The following is a 21882-nucleotide window of genomic DNA, read 5'->3' as shown; positions in this document are numbered from 1 at the left end:
CATTCTTTGAGCAGTTAATTAGCAACCTTATTCTATTCTTTTTAGCGTGTGTCATACCCCGATTTTGGTCCTAAAATTTTTATGTTTGTTTGGCATGCTTGGCCTAACCTTACTTTGGTTTTATATGAGGATTGGTTTTTGATCCAAAGTCATGGTGTTGTGATTGTGGATACATCTATGGTCTGGGTCATCTGAACAACCAAGTTTCTTGTTTTTCCAGCCACTTGCCAGTCATGTTATTGGTTCATGGATACTATGTCAAAACCCTAACCTTATGGTCTCATTTCATGACTTTGTTCATGTACATTATCAGTGAAGTTATTTTTCAAAAGTCAAACATTCAAGTCATAAGACAAAACAATTTGGAAACCAATTTCAAACCATTTCAATCCATTCCATGTCATTTTAAACCATTACATTTGATTCTACATAAGAAAATACAAATTTGACATTTTTGACCAATTGTTGACTTTGGTCAACAGTTGACTTTTTGGTCAACTTTGACCAAAGTCAACCCAACTTCCCCAAACCCTAAAATTCACCCATAATTTTCCATTGAATATCCATTTACAAAGAAATCAAAAAGAAAATACATTTTGACCATTTGTTTGACTTTGGTCAACAGTTGACTTTTGGTCAACTTTGACCAAAGTCAACTTTCACTTGCTCTTGCCCATCCAACTTGGCCTGGCCTTTTTCTTCAATGTGTCATCCAACCCTCATGCTTATTTATGTTCGTTCTTGGTAGCTTCCATTACAAGTAACACATGTGGTGCACCTTGACTTTGTAGCTTTTGAACCATTAACCATTTGCCATTGGCCTGCCCCTAACCATGGACCAAGGAGCCCCTAACAGTTCAACCATTATCCTTTGCTCATGCCCTTTGGATGCAACAAAAACCTTATACATGTGCAACAAATCCATGGATGCGAATGATCTAGCCAATACTGCTGCAATAGCCCATGTGACATCCTACTTTGCAAAAGCACCATACCATCATCATCATGCTAGCCGGCTACAACGTAAATCCTGCAGCAAAACAAGGTTAGCAGACTCAGTTATCAGGGCAATGTAATGCAAAGTACTGTTCTAGATAGTGTCATGGCTCAGGAACACAACCAACCAAACATCAGAGTTTGAATGCAATGCTGTTAGAATCATGCTAAGACAACATGCAGCAGGCATCCAAAATAGTCATCAAGCCAAGGCACAACAACAGCAGGGCATAACAGCTACAAAGAAGTTCAAGAGTGGAAAGCACTTAGCATGGTTCAGTCATAACAGTTCCATGATCCAAACAGCTCCATTTGTGACCTGAGATCAATGTGAACCTGCAAGGCCATAGCAACTTCACACATCGAAGTATCCATCCATATAGACCATGATGCTACTGTCCTTACGAGGGTGTATACTAGCTGAACCAGGCTAGTTATCCTGCTGCAAAACCAAGACAGAAACAGTCAGCCATGCAATGCACTCAAGGCAATCACAACATAAATCACAGCTTATGGGATACATAAATCAGTATGAATGGGCATGGAACTAGCTGATAACAATTTGATCTTACATATGGGAATTGAAACCAAGCCATGCAACCAAGGTTCTTAGTGAAAGCAGGCAAGCTGTTCAGTCCAAAACAGCATGAAATAACTTGGCAAATGCAATCCATCATCACCAAACAACATGACCACCAGATCTGCAATAAAAGAATAGAGACAAGTGATTTGCAAGGCATTGGAAACCTAAACCTATTGACTAGCTGGAAGCAACAATTAACCAAACCTCTCAACCAAGTCATAACCAACAAGAAACACCATCAATGCACAAGACATGAAGTGTTGTTGACATACCATGAAACTAAAGCCTTAAGTTTGTTGTCAATGTCCAAGTCATAATCTGTTGTGAGCATAAGCAAGCAGGACCTAATGCGAAATTGCAGCCAACATTGCCTAGCTGGAAGGTCATCCTACAATACAAAGACAGTCCAACAATTATCCAAAAGCTCACCACAAGACAAACAAGGTCCTACAACATGAAGCATGCCAACTCAAGCACATGGTTTTTTCCTTGCATTTCAATAAGAAATCAAACCATGCTTAGCCACTCACCTGCTGAACTGAAAAATGATCCAACATGACATTGCAAGACCAAGTGAGCAGCAACATTACACCTTCATCACAATGTGCACACCTCAAAGCCAAACAGTTTCCAAGCTTGCATCATAGGCTACCAGGGCTAGACCTTAGCTTGAACATGATAGGCCAAGTTCATGTTGCAGCAAGAGAAACAAGTGAGGGCAAGGAATTGAGTGCAAATAGTGGGATTAAAACTTATAAGGCATTGAACCAGAACATGAGACAAAGGACTCACCTACCAAACTATGAACCAAGACAATCTTACAATAGCTGTCGTAGCAAGGCCAAAGCAAATGCCTGCATCAGGTCATGCAATAACTATTCCTAAGGGCATTCCACAACATCTAGCAGTAAGGAAAACTAAGATACCAGACCTGTGATACATCCTGCCATTCCAATGCAATAGAAGTCAATGAACCTACCTGCTACAACAAGGCTACAGTGCAATCAGCATGTAAACACTGCTATAAAATCCTGGAAATTCAGCAACATTGAGACTTAACTGAACATGTTAACAAGTTAGTAACATCAACATTCTCCCTACCATGCCATCATGCACAGGCCAAAATTGAACCAAATGTATACCATAATCCTGCACCAAGCAAAAAGATGCAAGAAAACATGAGCTAATGGCTAAGTCGAGATACCTTGATCATAACTACATGGCATTTGATTTTGACCAAATCAACTAGTATTAATCCTGTAATTATCAGTACCATTTTATATTTGAAACACATGCCTTGCTTGCCTTGCAACACCATGACTGTACCAACTTGTATCAAGCCAAACCACCAAAACCTGTTTCAAACTCAAACGGAACCATGAAGTCCCAAGCAACTACAGCTAACAGACCTGACTTGCAGCAGTACCAAGATCTCAAAACAAAAACAGCAAGAGAAATGAACATTACCCTCTGTAATAAGATGTTAAACCATGAACAAGGATGCATCAAACCAAGCTCACCATTTTTCATTGCAGTAAAAAGGCAAAATTAATTACCAAGCAGTAAAAATTCAAGAAATTCCCAAATTGGAATAGAGATGAAATTCAAGGAAGAAAGCGAAGGTTCAGATTACAATTTTCGAACCTAGCATCAAAGAGGTCAATCCAATTTCTGAGCATCCAAAGTGCTTTGCAGAGTTACCTTTCTGGAACATCAAGGACCCTTTTGAAACCCTAATTCACAGAATATAAAGAGGAAAGGCAAATCAGTGGAAAAAAAAAACAACAGAAGTACCTGGAGGCGAAAATCTAAAACAAAGAAAACCTAAAACCCCAAAATCGTACCTGGAGGCCAGCTTCGCATCCTTCACCACCACCGCAGTGACACTTTGTAAGGACCTCTCTTTCTTTCTCTTTATCCTTCTCATATGCTTGTTGTTTGAAAATATTTGTGAGAGTTGAGAGAGAATGTTTCTTTGAGATTGTGAGCTGAGAGAGCGTTTGAGTGAGATTGAGGGTTAGGAGCGCGCTTGAGAGAGAAGTGTAAGGTTGGGAGAGAAGAAAGATCGTGAGGGCGATACCGGAGGAAGACGAGCTTCTGTCATCTTCTTCTTCGTCTCCATTTCCTTTTTTTCTTTTCTTTTCTTTTCTTTTTTTAATTAATTAAATTTCTTTTTGTTAAACAGAGATAAATAAATAAAAAACCACAAAAATTTGTAATATGTTTAGCATTTTTTTCTTTTTTTTCTTTTATTACATAGTGTATATTAATGTTGTTTAGTTTAGTTAGGCTGTCCAGTAACATTAGTCTATCCCCTCTTTTAATTGATTTGTTTTCTAAACTTTCTCTAGCTAGTTCTGTTTATATTCCCAAGTGTTTGCTAAAATGATAACTAATCATGAATGGCCTAGTGGAGAGAGGGTAGTTTCATAATATTAAGTGGAGAGGGTTCAATACTCATGTGTAGTAGTTTTTGTTTATTATTTTATTTTATCTTCTTTTAGCATTTTTTATTTTAGTATTTTATTAACATTTTCTTTTTTATGTTTATTATACTCATAATTTCATTTGTTAATAATGCATAGTTGTTGTATTTTAATTTAGTTCAAAACCATTTTAAAACTATAAAAATCATATTTTTTCTCGATTTAATATCTAGCCCATTTTTTCACACCCTTGTAAGTCGATTGCTTTTTAAGCATCGCCATCGACCTCACATAGCTTACTCTTGGGCTTTCTTACAATGAGCCGGTTCCTTTGCACTTACACTCATACATTGCATTATTTATTGTTTGGACCCGATTTAATTATTCCAATACTTTGAATCCCCATTCATAACAAATGTATCCCTCTCCCATGAAATGTATAATATTCTTTCATTCTTTATTCATCTGTTAATACAAGAAATAAAACGAACATCCGATAACCATTTCAAAACAAGACCAAAACCTCGATCCAACGTCGAGTAATCATTTTTCAAAACCTAACAGAACCAGCACGTATTCATCCACCCTTTTGTAAGTCGATTGCTTTATGCATCTCCATCAACCTTGTAAGTCGATTGCTTTATGCATCGCCATCAACCTTGTAAGTCAATTGCTTTATGCATCGCCATCAACCTTGTAAGTCGATTGCTTCATGCATCGCCATCTACCCTTATCCCTAACACTTCTCCTTGCTCCACTCGTCAACTCTTGTTCCGATTAGGTAGCACCCATTAGATAGGATTCCCATATCCTTTTGCATGATAACATAGGTAGGATTCCCATATCCTTTTGTATGATAACATAGGTAGGATTCCCTTATTCTTTGCATGCTAACATTAGGTAGATATTCCCATTTGTAAATCCTAACACTTAAGTACATATTGCATGACAACTCTAGGGCAGAGCTTCCCCACTTCTAGACCTTTCCGAGCGTCTCCGATCTTGTGGCATATAGTCCGTTCTATTGCAAAGAGGTAACTGCCTAAGACTCGATTCAGCGAGCTGCGACACCTACTGCTAGGACGTGAACACATTGCCCACTCTCCTTTGACACAACTGGTGTCCTCCTTTTGTAAGTCCATATTCAGATGGCAATCCCTATGTAGGGGAACTACGTCGCCCTGATCCTCATACCAGATGAGGTACGTAGGCAGGAGGTCGTACGAGATCTCTCCGGGCACCCTTTTCTTTTTTGCGTGTGTTTTGTTTGACAGCTATCAGGCTCGAGTTCCCGACTCCCTGTTAGTCTGTGTGTTCACTCTTTTCCTTTCCTTTGTGTGTGTTTGCTTGACAGCTAGCAGGCTCGAGTACCAGACTCCCTATTAGCTTGTTTGTTCAACTTTGCTGTTGCTTCTGACAATTCAGCATCCGGTTAAACCCTTTGTGTGTGTAGGAGTCTGACATAAGTCCAGCGATTGGCAGTTGGTTTCCTGTGTGTGTTTGTTGGTTCGGAGTCCGATGTAAGTCCAGCGATTGGCATTCGGTTTCCATGTTTGCCTGTTTGTGTGGAGTCTGACATAAGTCCAGCGATTGGCAGCCGGTTTCCTGCGTGTGTTTTGTTTGGCGTATGTAGCCGAACTACGGCAACTCTGATTCTCATGTTCAGATGAGATACGTAGGCACAAGATGCGATGTCTTGCCGAGTTTGACTAACGACTAACAACTAATCCTTGTTTGCTTTCGCCCTTGTTGCAATCTTTTCTCTCGCCCTCGTTGCGATCGAGACCTTCCCTTTCTCTCGCCCTCGTTGCGATCGAGACCTTCCCTTTCTCTTGCCCTAGTTGCAATCGAGACCTTTGTTCCCGTAGTTAGTTGAACTACGTTTTGCTCTGATTCTCATTCCCGATGAGATACGTAGACATAATACCCGACGTCTTAGCGAGCACACTCCTCTTTAACCCATAGGTAGCCGAGCTACGAAGACTCTGATTCTCATATTCAGATGAGATACGTATGCAATAGATGCGATATCTGTGCGAGTCATTTTTCTCTTGACCCTTTTAGTAAATAGTACATTAGATAAACACACACCCTTTAGACAAGAACAACAAGAGTGGATCCCGTAGAGTACTACGGATGCGTAGGGGTGCTAATACCTTCCCTTCGCATAATCGACTCCCGAACCCAAGATTTGGTTGCGAGACCTTGTCTTTTCCTTTCCTTCTCTTCAGGTTTACTTAGAGCATTTCCTTTCCCTCCTTTGGGATAAATAACGCACGGTGGCGACTCTTCTATCATTTTTTCTTTCGCCGGTTGTTTTTTCCCTCTACTGTATTTTTCAGGCTGCGACAGCTGGCGACTCTGCTGGGGACGCGGTTTCCCTAAGCGAGTCCCTCCTAGCTTTTGTAGGTTTCGTGTTTGTTGGGTGTTTTTTCTTTTGTACAGTTATTTATTTTCAGCATTTACCTGCTTTACCTTATTGCATTCATGTACATATGTTTGCTGTATATGTGGGTTCTGTGGGTTGTTTTGTTTGTTGGGTTGGGACTGTTCTATGAGAGATAAGCCCACTACCCAGGCTTGAGTGTACACATAGGTGTTAGAGTGGATAGTCATGAGGCTTGCGTGGCATGTTGCTATGTAAATTGTTCATGAGACCCACATTCCAGACGAGGTTTCTGTTGGATATATTTTGTCCTATGGGTGTTCCATAACGACAAATATTCCTTTAGAAATCGTCGACTCTGGTGACCATTTCCCGAGAACTCAGTCGAGGCCTCTCCTCCGAGACGTGATTATGTTAGCTCTGGTGGGCGCATTCTCGCTGCTCAATCCGAGGACCCCGAGACTGGGAACTTGCTTTAGGATGTCCTGTTGAGGGGAGTCAGTGGAGGTCTTTTATCCCGAAATAATACCAAACCTTCAGTGGTAAACGTATTATTCTCGACTGAAGGGCTAAAGCTGACAAACTTCTGTTCTTAGAACCTACCAGTAAGTGGTGGGCTAAATTCAGGGAACCTTAACCTCCAACCAACCCGATTTTCTGGAGCAGAGTTTTGGTCTTGTATTCCTCAGTGGGTTTCTTTTCAGACAGTGCAACCCGACAGATGTTCAAGCAGATACAGCATTCCTGATTTCCATGTCACTGCATTGCATCACATCATTCTGCATTCATATCATTTAACACATGTCTATCTATTCCCAGGGGTTCATATCTTCTTCTTGATTCTAGTCGGGATTTTCTTCTTACACCGTTTACCAAATGTGAGACTGGAATCAAGGGGGTAGAATGCCTTTTGGAATTGATAAACATGTCAGTGCATTTGCATATCCCATAACATGTCACAATGCTGGGGCAGTCTCCTCAACTCTGCATCAAAAGATCAAGTTCCCAATCAATGGAAGAATTGTCACCGTCTGTTGTGAGGAGGACATACTGGTAAGTAACCTGTCTACCTTCAAGTACATAGAGATAGAAGGTGAAATTCATGAGACTCTCTGTCAGGCCTTTGAGTCAGTTCAAATCAAGGTTGCAGCTCCGGTGGAAGAGGATAAAGCGGGTGCCTCTATCTCATCCTTTAGGCAGGCGCAAGCCTTGGTGGATTCAGGTGTTGCTCCCGGTTGGGGACGTCTATTGAAATTACCAATGAAGGACGACAAGTTCGGGATTGGGTATCAACCAGCGCTGACTTCTACAACTTCAGCACTTCAGACTCGTCAGGGGCCGATTACTTTCTCTAGTGTTGGCGTCATCCAATATGACCAGATCTCTGCGATCAACGATGAAAATGGGGATAGTGATTGCGACATCGACAACTGGGTGCGTCCGAGGATCCCTGGTGAAGTCATCAAAAACTGGTCTTCCGAGGAAATTGTCCAAGTCACTCTTCAAGAGGAGTAATTTTTCTTTGTTTATTCATGCATGTCCAAGTCTTACGTTCCGCCCAGGGCGTAATGACTCATTGTAGGGCTCATCTATGTGAATACCTGCATTGTTTATCATAAATGAAGGACGTCTTTTGCATTCAAATATTTTGTTCACTGTCTTTCTATTTTTGCAGTTTTCAAAATTTCAAAAGAATAAAAATATTTGGCAATGTTTTGTTTAGTTTTCACTCACTGTTCACACTCATAAGCACATACCATCACTCATGCAGATGCACATCACCGGATCCTATTGATAACGATTCTGCTATGGCTCGCTTCGACTTCGAAAACCCAATCTTCCAAGCTGAAGAAGAGGGTGATGAAGACTGTGAACTCCCTGAAGAACTTGCCAGGCTGTTAAAACAGGAGGAAAGGGTCATTCAACCGCATCAAGAGTCTACTGAAGTGATTAATCTTGGCACCGAGGACGTCAAGAAAGAAATCAAGATAGGGGCTGCTTTGGAAGATGATGTGAAGAAGGGGTTGATTGAACTGTTGCAAGAGTATGTTGACGTCTTCGCTTGGTCTTATCAGGATATGCCAGGGCTTGGCACAGACATCGTGGTACACCGTTTGCCTCTCAAAGAAGGTTGTCCTCCGGTCAAGTAGAAGCTCAGAAGAACAAGACTAGAGATGGCTGTAAAGATAAAGGAAGAAGTGCAGAAACAGTTGGATGCAGGGTTCCAAGCGGTTACCAATTATCCGCCATGGGTCGCAAACATCGTTCCAGTGCCTAAGAAGGATGGAAAGGTACGGATGTGTGTTGACTACCGGGATCTGAGCAGAGCCAGTCCGAAGGATGATTTCCCATTACCTCACATCGACGTTTTGGTGGATAACACAGCTCAGTTCTCGGTATTCTCCTTCATGGATGGCTTTTCTGGCTATAACCAAATCAAGATGGCACCAGAAGACATGGAGAAGACAACTTTCATAACCCCATGGGGCACCTTCTGCTATAAGGTAATGCCGTTTGGTCTGAAAAACGCTGGGGCAACATATCAACGAGCTATGGTGACTCTGTTCCATGATATGATTCATCATGAAATCGAGGTTTATGTGGACGATATGATTGCCAAATCTCAGACAGAAGAAGAACATCTGGTAAATCTGCAGAAGCTGTTTGAGCGTTTAAGGAAATTCAAGCTGAGGCTTAATCCGAACAAGTGCACTTTCGGGGTGAGATCCGGAAAATTGTTGGGTTTTATTGTTAGCGGAAAAGGGATTGAGGTGGATCCTGACAAAGTGAAAGCAATACAGGAAATGCCTGAGCCAAGAACAGAGAAGCAAGTCCGTGGTTTCTTAGGAAGGTTGAACTACATCGCAAGGTTCACCTCTCATCTAACAGCCACGTGTGAGCCAATTTTCAAATTGCTGAGGAAAGATCAGGCTATCAGGTGGAACGATGATTGTCAAAGGGCTTTTGAAAAGATAAAAGAGTATTTGCAGAATCCCCCTATCCTCATGCCTCCGGTCCCAGGGAGGCCGCTGATTATGTACTTGACAGTACTCGACAATTCCATGGGTTGTGTTCTCGGCCTACACGACGAGACAGGTAGAAAAGAGCATGCCATCTACTACCTGAGTAAAAAATTCACAGACTGCGAGTCGAGATACTCAATGCTTGAAAAGACATGTTGTGCACTTGCATGGGCTGCTAAGCGATTGAGACAATACATGCTGACTCACACAACCTTACTGATCTCCAAGATGGATCCAGTCAAGTATATATTCGAGAAGCCAGCTCTCACCGGAAGGGTTGCTCGTTGGCAAATGGTACTGACAGAGTATGATATCCAGTATACATCCCAGAAAGCCATCAAGGGGAGTATTCTGTCAGACTATCTTGCTCAACAACCGATTGAAGACTATGAGCCGATGAAGTTTGATTTTCCAGATGAAGACATCATGTTCCTCAAGATGAAAGACTGTGAAGAGCCGTTTGTTGGGGAGGGACCTGATCCAGATGAAAAGTGGATTTTAACGTTTGATGGGGCCGTCAACGCCAAAGGAAGTGGAATTGGCGCTGTCATTACTACTCCGAAAGGTGCCCACATGCCTTTCACCGCTCGTCTGACTTTCGAGTGCACCAATAATGAAGCTGAGTACGGGGCCTGTATCTTGGGTATTGAGCAAGCCATTGATTTGAGAATCAAGACTCTGGACATCTTCGGAGATTCAGCTCTAGTGATCAATCAAGTAAATGGTGATTGGAACACTCTCCAGCCCACTCTGGTCCCCTACAGAGATTACACGAGAAGACTGTTGACCTTCTTCACAACAGTAAAACTGTATCATATACCTCATGATGAGAACCAGATGGCAGATGCTCTTGCTACTCTATCCTCCATGATCAAGGTGGTTTGGTGGAACCATGCTCACAGGATCAATGTTATGCGCCTTGATAGGGCCGCGTATGTGTTTGCCGCTGAACTAATGGTCGATGACAAGCCCTGGTATCACGATATCAAGTGCTTTCTGAAGAATCAAGAGTACCCTGCAGGTGCATCCAACAATGACAGAAAGACTTTGAGAAGATTGGCAGGCAGTTTCTTCTTGAACAAAGATGATGTGCTGTATAAGAGGAACTTCGACATGGTTTTGCTCAGATGCGTGGACAGACACGAGGCGGACATGTTAATGCAGGAAGTTCATGAAGGTTCCTTCGGTACTCATGCCGGCGGACATGCAATGGCTAAGAAATTGTTGAGGGCGGGTTATTATTGGATGACCATGGAATCAGATTGTTTCAAGTATGCTCGGAAGTGTCATAAATGCCAGATTTATGCTGACAAGGTGCATGTACCGCCAAATCCTCTGAATGTGATGTCTTCGCCGTGGCCATTTGCGATGTGGGGCATTGACATGATTGGAAAGTTTGAGCCGACTGCTTCCAATGGGCATCGCTTCATCCTTGTTGCCATCGACTATTTCACCAAGTGGGTCGAAGTAGCATCGTTCGCGAATGTCACCAGACATCTGGTTTCCCGTTTCATCAAGAAGGAAATCATTTGTCGCTATGGGATTCCCGAAAGAATCATTACTGATAATGGTTCTAATCTCAACAACAAAATGATGAAGGAGTTGTGCCAGAACTTCAACATTCAGCATCACAATTCTTCCCCTTACCGCCCTAAGATGAACGGCGCTGTTGAGGCAGCAAATAAGAACATAAAGAAGATTGTGCAGAAGATGGTCGTTACGTATAGAGATTGGCATGAGATGCTACCCTTCGCCTTGCATGGGTACCGCACTTCAGTACGTACATCGACCGGGGCAACCCCTTACTCCCTTGTGTATGGTATGGAAGCAATCCTACCTGTCGAAGTGGAGATTCCTTCTCTAAGAGTCCTGTTGGATGTCAAGCTAGATGAAGCTGAATGGATTCGGACAAGGTTCAATGAGTTGTGTCTTATCGAAGAGAAGCGAATGGCAGCCATTTGTCATGGGCAGTTGTATCAGAGTCGGATGAAGAGAGCCTTTGACCAGAAAGTACGTCCTCGATGTTTCCAAGTCGGAGATTTAGTGTTGAAAAGGATTCTTCCTCCTCAGATAGATCACAGGGGCAAGTGGACTCCTAACTATGAGGGACCTTATATTGTCACCATGGTTTTTGATGGAGGGGCCTTAATGCTCGCAACGATGGATGGCGGAGACTTCACTTCCCCGGTAAACTCAGACGCAGTTAAAAAATACTTCGCATGAGATAGACCCGCTGGACAGTAAAAAAGAACAGTCCATGCAAAAATGGGCATCCCGACGAACCAAGAAAATGAAAAGGTTCGGGCAAAAGTTAGGGACTAAAATTAAAAGATTGTACACCCGGTAAGTTGAAAACCTGAAAAGGCAACTTAGGCAAAAATGGGTATCCCGGTGGATTGAAAACCCGAAAGGGCAATCCAGGCAAAAGTTAGGGATCAAGCGAATGACTGCGTTCTGATTTAGTTCTGAATCTCATCTCATGTCGATGACTGGAAACTTTCAAAAGGAAGAAAACAATCTAATCACCTTTTCAGAAGGCTGATCATCTGGAAGATCTTGAAGACGGGCGAGTCATAGCAGAATTGGAACCCAATAGAAATCCATTTCACATTGCCATTAGATTATTTCTGTTTTTATCTTTTGTGCAATTACCTCTTTCCAGGGATTGCTTCGTGATGTAAATGCCTATTCAGAGGCCATTCAATCAATAAAATCATGTGATTCAGTACATCTCTGTGTTCATTGTCATTTTACTATTTTGTTTGCAAAAATGACGTTCGAATTTTTGATAAACATTGCATCATGAAACATAAGAGCTTTACAGGTACATGCTCGATGAACATTTAAAATTGCTGTAAATTTTAAGTACTTTGAATCATCTATTCATAACAGGTACACTCGGGGCATTTCCTTAAGATTCCCAGCAGGTTCTCACTACGGTGCCTCCCAAGCATGTGTTTCAGACTATACACTCCCTAGTAGAGTTAACAGTGCCAGACTGTGTATCCCCAGCGGAGTTAACAGTGCCAGACTGTGTATCCCCAGCGGAGTTAACAGTGCCAGACTGTATATCCCCAGCGGAGTTAACAGTGCCAGACTGTATATCCCCAGCGGAGTTAACATGTGCTTCAGACTATACACTCCCCAGTAGAGTTGACAGTGCCAGGCTACACTCCCCAGCGGAGTTGACAGTACCAGACTGTATCTTCCCAGCAGAAGTAGCTGCTCCTCGGAGTTCGATGCCAGATCGATGTTTTCAATCCCAGATCGATGATCTCTTTCCTGGAAGCATAACCTCGGTACCGTATCGGTGTTTGCCCCCCCTGCTGAGTCATCTCTCGTAGATTATGGTTGCCAGAACCACTATCACTTCCCCCAACAACAGGTTTCCAGCGCCGTTCTCTCCCCAGTCAGAGTCTCGGTATCTCGCCATTGCCGTAACACCGCGCGGCCGGTCATTTCCCCACATAGTTCATTATGCTGTGCATCTCCAACAGTAGTGCCAGGGTCTGGAAGATTATAATCATTTCCCCAACGGGATTCCTTGCTTCAGCTTGGCATTTTCCCCAACATTTCGCATCCCTGCATGTAGAATCATATTGCATTGCATCCTCCCAAATCGCGTAGCATTTCCATTCTCATGGAGCATTACGCCATTGAAAAATTCAAACATACGCATGTAAGCATAAAACATTCTCGGCATCCCAAGTGACAAGCCAGAAGTTTGTTTCCAGTGCTCGGACTGAAGGTTGTTCATGACTCATTATCCCCAGCATGGGTCGTCGGCCCACGTGTCGCCTCAATTATTTTTGTTCCCTATTTCTGCCGATGCTGACAGGCATGAAATTTTCCGGTATTCAGACCGAAGTGGCATTCAGGCCAATTTTCCGGTATCCAGACCGAAGTGGCATTCAGGCCAGTTTTCGATATTCAGATCGAAGAAGTTTCCGACATTCAGGTCGATGCAACTTGTGACATTCAGGCCAGTTTCCGATATTCAGATCGAAGAAGTTTTCGACATTCAGGTCGATGCAACTTGTGGCATTCAGGCCAGTTTCCGATATTCAGATCGAAGAAGTTTCCGACATTCAGGTCGATGCAACTTGTGGCATTCAGGCCAGTTTCCGATATTCAGATCGAAGAAGTTTCCGACATTCAGGTCGATGCAACTTGTGGCATTCAGGCCAGTTTCCGGTATCCAGACCGAAGTGGCATTCAGGCCAGTTTCCGATATTCAGATCGAAGAAGTTTCCGACATTCAAGTCGATGCAACTTGTGGCATTCAGGCCAGTTTCCAATATTCAGATCGAAGAAGTTTCCGACATTCAGGTTGATGCAACTTGTGGCATTCAGGCCAGTTTCCGGTATCCAGACCGAAGTGGCATTCAGGCCAGTTTCCGGTATCCAGACTGAAGAGGCATTCAGGCCAGTTTTCGATTTTTAGATCAAAGAAGTTTCCGACGATCAAGTCGAAGTAATTGTGGCATTCAGGCCAGTTTTCCGATTTCCAGATCGAAGTGGTGTTCAGACCAGATTTCCGGTGATTAGACCAACATTGATACTCTCATATTCCGATGCTTAGTGTTCAGACTAATGTGCGGCAATCAGGCCATGGGTATTCCTGTTTGTGTGGAGTCTGACATAAGTCCAGCGATTGGCAGCCGGTTTCCTGCGTGTGTTTTGTTTGGCGTATGTAGCCGAACTACGGCAACTCTGATTCTCATGTTCAGATGAGATACGTAGGCACAAGATGCGATGTCTTGCCGAGTTTGACTAACGACTAACAACTAATCCTTGTTTGCTTTCGCCCTTGTTGCAATCTTTTCTCTCGCCCTCGTTGCGATCGAGACCTTCCCTTTCTCTCGCCCTCGTTGCGATCGAGACCTTCCCTTTCTCTTGCCTTAGTTGCAATCGAGACCTTTGTTCCCGTAGTTAGTTGAACTACGTTTTGCTCTGATTCTCATTCCCGATGAGATACGTAGACATAATACCCGACGTCTTAGCGAGCACACTCCTCTTTAACCCATAGGTAGCCGAGCTACAAAGACTCTGATTCTCATATTCAGATGAGATACGTATGCAATAGATGCGATATCTGTGCGAGTCATTTTTCTCTTGACCCTTTTAGTAAATAGTACATTAGATAAACACACACCCTTTAGACAAGAACAACAAGAGTGGATCCCGTAGAGTACTACGGATGCGTAGGGGTGCTAATACCTTCCCTTCGCATAATCGACTCCCGAACCCAAGATTTGGTTGCGAGACCTTGTCTTTTCCTTTCCTTCTCTTCAGGTTTACTTAGAGCATTTCCTTTCCCTCCTTTGGGATAAATAACGCACGGTGGCGACTCTTCTATCATTTTTTCTTTCGCCGGTTGTTTTTTCCCTCTACTGTATTTTTCAGGCTGCGACAGCTGGCGACTCTGCTGGGGACGCGGTTTCCCTAAGCGAGTCCCTCCTAGCTTTTGTAGGTTTCGTGTTTGTTGGGTGTTTTTTCTTTTGTACAGTTATTTATTTTCAGCATTTACCTGCTTTACCTTATTGCATTCATGTACATATGTTTGCTGTATATGTGGGTTCTGTGGGTTGTTTTGTTTGTTGGGTTGGGACTGTTCAATGAGAGATAAGCCCACTACCCAGGCTTGAGTGTACACATAGGTGTTAGAGTGGATAGTCATGAGGCTTGCGTGGCATGTTGCTATGTTAAGTTGTTCATGAGACCCACATTCCAGACGAGGTTTCTGTTGGATATATTTTGTCCTATGGGTGTTCCATAACGACAAATATTCCTTTAGAAATCGTCGACTCTGGTGACCATTTCCCGAGAACTCAGTCGAGGCCTCTCCTCCGAGACGTGATTATGTTAGCTCTGGTGGGCGCATTCTCGCTGCTCAATCCGAGGACCCCGAGACTGGGAACTTGCTTTAGGATGTCCTGTTGAGGGGAGTCAGTGGAGGTCTTTTATCCCGAAATAATACCAAACCTTCAGTGGTAAACATATTATTCTCGACTGAAGGGCTAAAGCTGACAAACTTCTGTTCTTAGAACCCACCAGTAAGGGGTGGGCTAAATTCAGGGAACCTTAACCTCCAACCAACCCGATTTTCTGGAGCAGAGTTTTGGTCTTGTATTCCTCAGTGGGTTTCTTTTCAGACAGTGCAACCCGACAAATGTTCAAGCAGATACAGCATTCCTGATTTCCATGTCACTGCATTGCATCACATCATTCTGCATTCATATCATTTAACACATGTCTATCTATTCCCAGGGGTTCATATCTTCTTCTTGATTCTAGTCGGGATTTTCTTCTTACACCGTTTACCAAATGTGAGACTGGAATCAAGGGGGTAGAATGCCTTTTGGAATTGATAAACATGTCAGTGCATTTGCATATCCCATAACATGTCACAATGCTGGGGCAGTCTCCTCAACTCTGCATCAAAAGATCAAGTTCCCAATCAATGGAAGAATTGTCACCGTCTGTTGTGAGGAGGACATACTGGTAAGTAACCTGTCTACCTTCAAGTACGTAGAGATAGAAGGTGAAATTCATGAGACTCTCTGTCAGGCCTTTGAGTCAGTTCAAATCAAGGTTGCAGCTCCGGTGGAAGAGGATAAAGCGGGTGCCTCTATCTCATCCTTTAGGCAGGCGCAAGCCTTGGTGGATTCAGGTGTTGCTCCCGGTTGGGGACGTCTGTTGAAATTACCAATGAAGGACGACAAGTTCGGGATTGGGTATCAACCAGCGCTGACTTCTACAACTTCAGCACTTCAGACTCGTCAGGGGCCGATTACTTTCTCTAGTGTTGGCGTCATCCAATATGACCAGATCTCTGCGATCAACGATGAAAATGGGGATAGTGATTGCGACATCGACAACTGGGTGCGTCCGAGGATCCCTGGTGAAGTCATCAAAAATTGGTCTTCCGAGGAAATTGTCCAAGTCACTCTTCAAGAGGAGTAATTTTTCTTTGTTTATTCATGCATGTCCAAGTCTTACGTTCCGCCCAGGGCGTAATGACTCATTGTAGGGCTCATCTATGTGAATACCTGCATTGTTTATCATAAATGAAGGACGTCTTTTGCATTCAAATATTTTGTTCACTGTCTTTCTATTTTTGCAGTTTTCAAAATTTCAAAAGAATAAAAATATTTGGCAATGTTTTGTTTAGTTTTCACTCACTGTTCACACTCATAAGCACATACCATCACTCATGCAGATGCACATCACCGGATCCTATTGATAACGATTATGCTATGGCTCGCTTCGACTTCGAAAACCCAATCTTCCAAGCTGAAGAAGAGGGTGATGAAGACTGTGAACTCCCTGAAGAACTTGCCAGGCTGTTAAAACAGGAGGAAAGGGTCATTCAACCGCATCAAGAGTCTACTGAAGTGATTAATCTTGGCACCGAGGACGTCAAGAAAGAAATCAAGATAGGGGCTGCTTTGGAAGATGATGTGAAGAAGGGGTTGATTGAACTGTTGCAAGAGTATGTTGACGTCTTCGCTTGGTCTTATCAGGATATGCCAGGGCTTGGCACAAACATCGTGGTACACCGTTTGCCTCTCAAAGAAGGTTGTCCTCCGGTCAAGCAGAAGCTCAGAAGAACAAGACCAGAGATGGCTGTAAAGATAAAGGAAGAAGTGCAGAAACAGTTGGATGCAGGGTTCCAAGCGGTTACCAATTATCCGCCATGGGTCGCAAACATCGTTCCAGTGCCTAAGAAGGATGGAAAGGTACGGATGTGTGTTGACTACCGGGATCTGAGCAGAGCCAGTCCGAAGGATGATTTCCCATTACCTCACATCGACGTTTTGGTGGATAACACAGCTCCGTTCTCGGTATTCTCCTTCATGGATGGCTTTTCTGGCTATAACCAAATCAAGATGGCACCAGAAGACATGGAGAAGACAACTTTCATAACCCCATGGGGCACCTTCTGCTATAAGGTAATGCCGTTTGGTCTGAAAAACGCTGGGGCAACATATCAACGAGCTATGGTGACTCTGTTCCATGATATGATTCATCATGAAATCGAGGTTTATGTGGACGATATGATTGCCAAATCTCAGACAGAAGAAGAACATCTGGTAAATCTGCAGAAGCTGTTTGAGCGTTTAAGGAAATTCAAGCTGAGGCTTAATCCGAACAAGTGCACTTTCGGGGTGAGATCCGGAAAATTGTTGGGTTTTATTGTTAGCGGAAAAGGGATTGAGGTGGATCCTGACAAAGTGAAAGCAATACAGGAAATGCCTGAGCCAAGAACAGAGAAGCAAGTCCGTGGTTTCTTAGGAAGGTTGAACTACATCGCAAGGTTCACCTCTCATCTAACAGCCACGTGTGAGCCAATTTTCAAATTGCTGAGGAAAGATCAGGCTATCAGGTGGAACGATGATTGTCAAAGGGCTTTTGAAAAGATAAAAGAGTATTTGCAGAATCCCCCTATCCTCATGCCTCCGGTCCCAGGGAGGCCGCTGATTATGTACTTGACAGTACTCGACAATTCCATGGGTTGTGTTCTCGGCCTACACGACGAGACAGGTAGAAAAGAGCATGTCATCTACTACCTGAGTAAAAAATTCACAGACTGCGAGTCGAGATACTCAATGCTTGAAAAGACATGTTGTGCACTTGCATGGGCTGCTAAGCGATTGAGACAATACATGCTGACTCACACAACCTTACTGATCTCCAAGATGGATCCAGTCAAGTATATATTCGAGAAGCCAGCTCTCACCGGAAGGGTTGCTCGTTGGCAAATGGTACTGACAGAGTATGATATCCAGTATACATCCCAGAAAGCCATCAAGGGGAGTATTCTGTCAGACTATCTTGCTCAACAACCGATTGAAGACTATGAGCCGATGAAGTTTGATTTTCCAGATGAAGACATCATGTTCCTCAAGATGAAAGACTGTGAAGAGCCGTTTGTTGGGGAGGGACCTGATCCAGATGAAAAGTGGATTTTAACGTTTGATGGGGCCGTCAACGCCAAAGGAAGTGGAATTGGCGCTGTCATTACTACTCCGAAAGGTGCCCACATGCCTTTCACCGCTCGTCTGACTTTCGAGTGCACCAATAATGAAGCTGAGTACGGGGCCTGTATCTTGGGTATTGAGCAAGCCATTGATTTGAGAATCAAGACTCTGGACATCTTCGAAGATTCAGCTCTAGTGATCAATCAAGTAAATGGTGATTGGAACACTCTCCAGCCCACTCTGGTCCCCTACAGAGATTACACGAGAAGACTGTTGACCTTCTTCACAACAGTAAAACTGTATCATATACCTCATGATGAGAACCAGATGGCAGATGCTCTTGCTACTCTATCCTCCATGATCAAGGTGGTTTGGTGGAACCATGCTCACAGGATCAATGTTATGCGCCTTGATAGGGCCGCGTATGTGTTTGCCGCTGAACTAATGGTCGATGACAAGCCCTGGTATCACGATATCAAGTGCTTTCTGAAGAATCAAGAGTACCCTGCAGGTGCATCCAACAATGACAGAAAGACTTTGAGAAGATTGGCAGGCAGTTTCTTCTTGAACAAAGATGATGTGCTGTATAAGAGGAACTTCGACATGGTTTTGCTCAGATGCGTGGACAGACACGAGGCGGACATGTTAATGCAGGAAGTTCATGAAGGTTCCTTCGGTACTCATGCCGGCGGACATGCAATGGCTAAGAAATTGTTGAGGGCGGGTTATTATTGGATGACCATGGAATCAGATTGTTTCAAGTATGCTCGGAAGTGTCATAAATGCCAGATTTATGCTGACAAGGTGCATGTACCGCCAAATCCTCTGAATGTGATGTCTTCGCCGTGGCCATTTGCGATGTGGGGCATTGACATGATTGGAAAGTTTGAGCCGACTGCTTCCAATGGGCATCGCTTCATCCTTGTTGCCATCGACTATTTCACCAAGTTTGTCGAAGCAGCATCGTTCGCGAATGTCACCAGACATCTGGTTTCCCGTTTCATCAAGAAGGAAATCATTTGTCGCTATGGGATTCCCGAAAGAATCATTACTGATAATGGTTCTAATCTCAACAACAAAATGATGAAGGAGTTGTGCCAGAACTTCAACATTCAGCATCACAATTCTTCCCCTTACCGCCCTAAGATGAACGGCGCTGTTGAGGCAGCAAATAAGAACATAAAGAAGATTGTGCAGAAGATGGTCGTTACGTACAGAGATTGGCATGAGATGCTACCCTTCGCCTTGCATGGGTACCGCACTTCAGTACGTACATCGACCGGGGCAACCCCTTACTCCCTTGTGTATGGTATGGAAGCAATCCTACCTGTCGAAGTGGAGATTCCTTCTCTAAGAGTCCTGTTGGATGTCAAGCTAGATGAAGCTGAATGGATTCGGACAAGGTTCAATGAGTTGTGTCTTATCGAAGAGAAGCGAATGGCAGCCATTTGTCATGGGCAGTTGTATCAGAGTCGGATGAAGAGAGCCTTTGACCAGAAAGTACGTCCTCGATGTTTCCAAGTCGGAGATTTAGTGTTGAAAAGGATTCTTCCTCCTCAGACAGATCACAGGGGCAAGTGGACTCCTAACTATGAGGGACCTTATATTGTCACCATGGTTTTTGATGGAGGGGCCTTAATGCTCGCAACGATGGATGGCGAAGACTTCACTTCCCCGGTAAACTCAGACGCAGTTAAAAAGTACTTCGCATGAGATAGACCTGCTGGACAGTAAAAAAGAACAGTCCAGGCAAAAATGGGCATCCCGACGAACCAAGAAAATGAAAAGGTTCGGGCAAAAGTTAGGGACTAAAATTAAAAGATTGTACACCCGGTAAGTTGAAAACCTGAAAAGGCAACTTAGGCAAAAATGGGTATCCCGGTGGATTGAAAACCCGAAAGGGCAATCCAGGCAAAAGTTAGGGATCAAGCGAATGACTGCGTTCTGATTTAGTTCTGAATCTCATCTCATGTCGATGACTGGAAACTTTCAAAAGGAAGAAAACAATCTAATCACCTTTTCAGAAGGCTGATCATCTGGAAGATCTTGAAGACGGGCGAGTCATAGCAGAATTGGAACCCAATAGAAATCCATTTCACATTGCCATTAGATTATTTCTGTTTTTATCTTTTGTGCAATTACCTCTTTCCAGGGATTGCTTCTTGATGTAAATGCCTATTCAGAGGCCATTCAATCAATAAAATCATGTGATTCAGTACATCTCTGTGTTCATTGTCATTTTACTATTTTGTTTGCAAAAATGACGTTCAAATTTTTGATAAACATTGCATCATGAAACATAAGAGCTTTACAGGTACATGCTCGATGAACATTTAAAATTACTGTAAATTTTAAGTACTTTGAATCATCTATTCATAACAGGTACACTCGGGGCATTTCCTTAAGATTCCCAGCAGGTTCTCACTACGGTGCCTCCCAAGCATGTGTTTCAGACTATACACTCCCTAGTAGAGTTAACAGTGCCAGACTGTGTATCCCCAGCGGAGTTAACAGTGCCAGACTGTGTATCCCCAGCGGAGTTAACAGTGCCAGACTGTATATCCCCAGCGGAGTTAACAGTGCCAGACTGTATATCCCCAGCGGAGTTAACATGTGCTTCAGACTATACACTCCCCAGTAGAGTTGACAGTGCCAGGCAACACTCCCCAGCGGAGTTGACAGTACCAGACTGTATCTTCCCAGCAGAAGTAGCTGCTCCTCGGAGTTCGATGCCAGATCGATGTTTTCAATCCCAGATCGATGATCTCTTTCCTGGAAGCATAACCTCGGTACCGTATCGGTGTTTGCCCCCCCTGCTGAGTCATCTCTCGTAGATTATGGTTGCCAGAACCACTATCACTTCCCCCTACAACAGGTTTCCAGCGCCGTTCTCTTCCCAGTCAGAGTCTCGGTATCTCGCCATTGCCAGAACACCGCGCGGCCGGTCATTTCCCCACATAGTTCATTATGCTGTGCATCTCCAACAGTAGTGCCAGGGTCTGGAAGATTATAATCATTTCCCCAACGGGATTCCTTGCTTCAGCTTGGCATTTTCCCCAACATTTCGCATCCCTGCATGTAGAATCATATTGCATTGCATCCTCCCAAATCGCGTAGCATTTCCATTCTCATGGAGCATTACGCCATTGAAAAATTCAAACATACGCATGTAAGCATAAAACATTCTCGGCATCCCAAGTGACAAGCCAGAAGTTTGTTTCCAGTGCTCGGACTGAAGGTTGTTCATGACTCATTATCCCCAGCATGGGTCGTCGGCCCACGTGTCGCCTCAATTATTTTTGTTCCCTATTTCTGCCGATGCTGACAGGCATGAAATTTTCCGGTATTCAGACCGAAGTGGCATTCAGGCCAATTTTCCGGTATCCAGATCGAAGAAGTTTCCGACATTCAGGTCGATGCAACTTGTGACATTCAGGCCAGTTTCCGATATTCAGATCGAAGAAGTTTTCGACATTCAGGTCGA

At 43.6% G+C, this 21882-nt stretch overlaps 1 long non-coding RNA gene across 7 annotated transcripts in view; it reads right to left on the bottom strand.

Annotated features, from left to right (window-relative positions):
* Positions 1-397: 397 nt before the first annotated feature.
* LOC127127983 (uncharacterized) overlaps positions 398-21882 on the bottom strand; it is a 39478-nt gene continuing 17993 nt past the window's right edge. The window contains exons 1-9 of one of the 7 annotated variants that reach the window (XR_007805585.1): positions 3424-3748; positions 2853-3312; positions 2640-2728; positions 2511-2558; positions 2110-2433; positions 1852-1967; positions 1569-1697; positions 1121-1438; positions 398-1030 (exon numbers count right to left, since the gene is read on the bottom strand). This is a non-coding gene — a long non-coding RNA (uncharacterized LOC127127983). Of the gene's footprint in view, positions 1439-1568; positions 1698-1851; positions 1968-2109; positions 2434-2510; positions 2559-2639; positions 2729-2852; positions 3313-3423; positions 3749-21882 lie in introns of those variants that run through there. The other 6 variants (XR_007805586.1, XR_007805587.1, XR_007805582.1 and 3 more) reach the window with 6 other exon arrangements.

The sequence above is a fragment of the Lathyrus oleraceus genome, chromosome 3 (genome assembly GCF_024323335.1).
Source record: "Lathyrus oleraceus cultivar Zhongwan6 chromosome 3, CAAS_Psat_ZW6_1.0, whole genome shotgun sequence".
Lineage (NCBI taxonomy): Eukaryota > Viridiplantae > Streptophyta > Magnoliopsida > Fabales > Fabaceae > Lathyrus > Lathyrus oleraceus.
The sequence above is the reverse complement of the archived record's forward strand: the minus strand, read 5'-3'. Positions and strand labels throughout refer to the sequence as shown.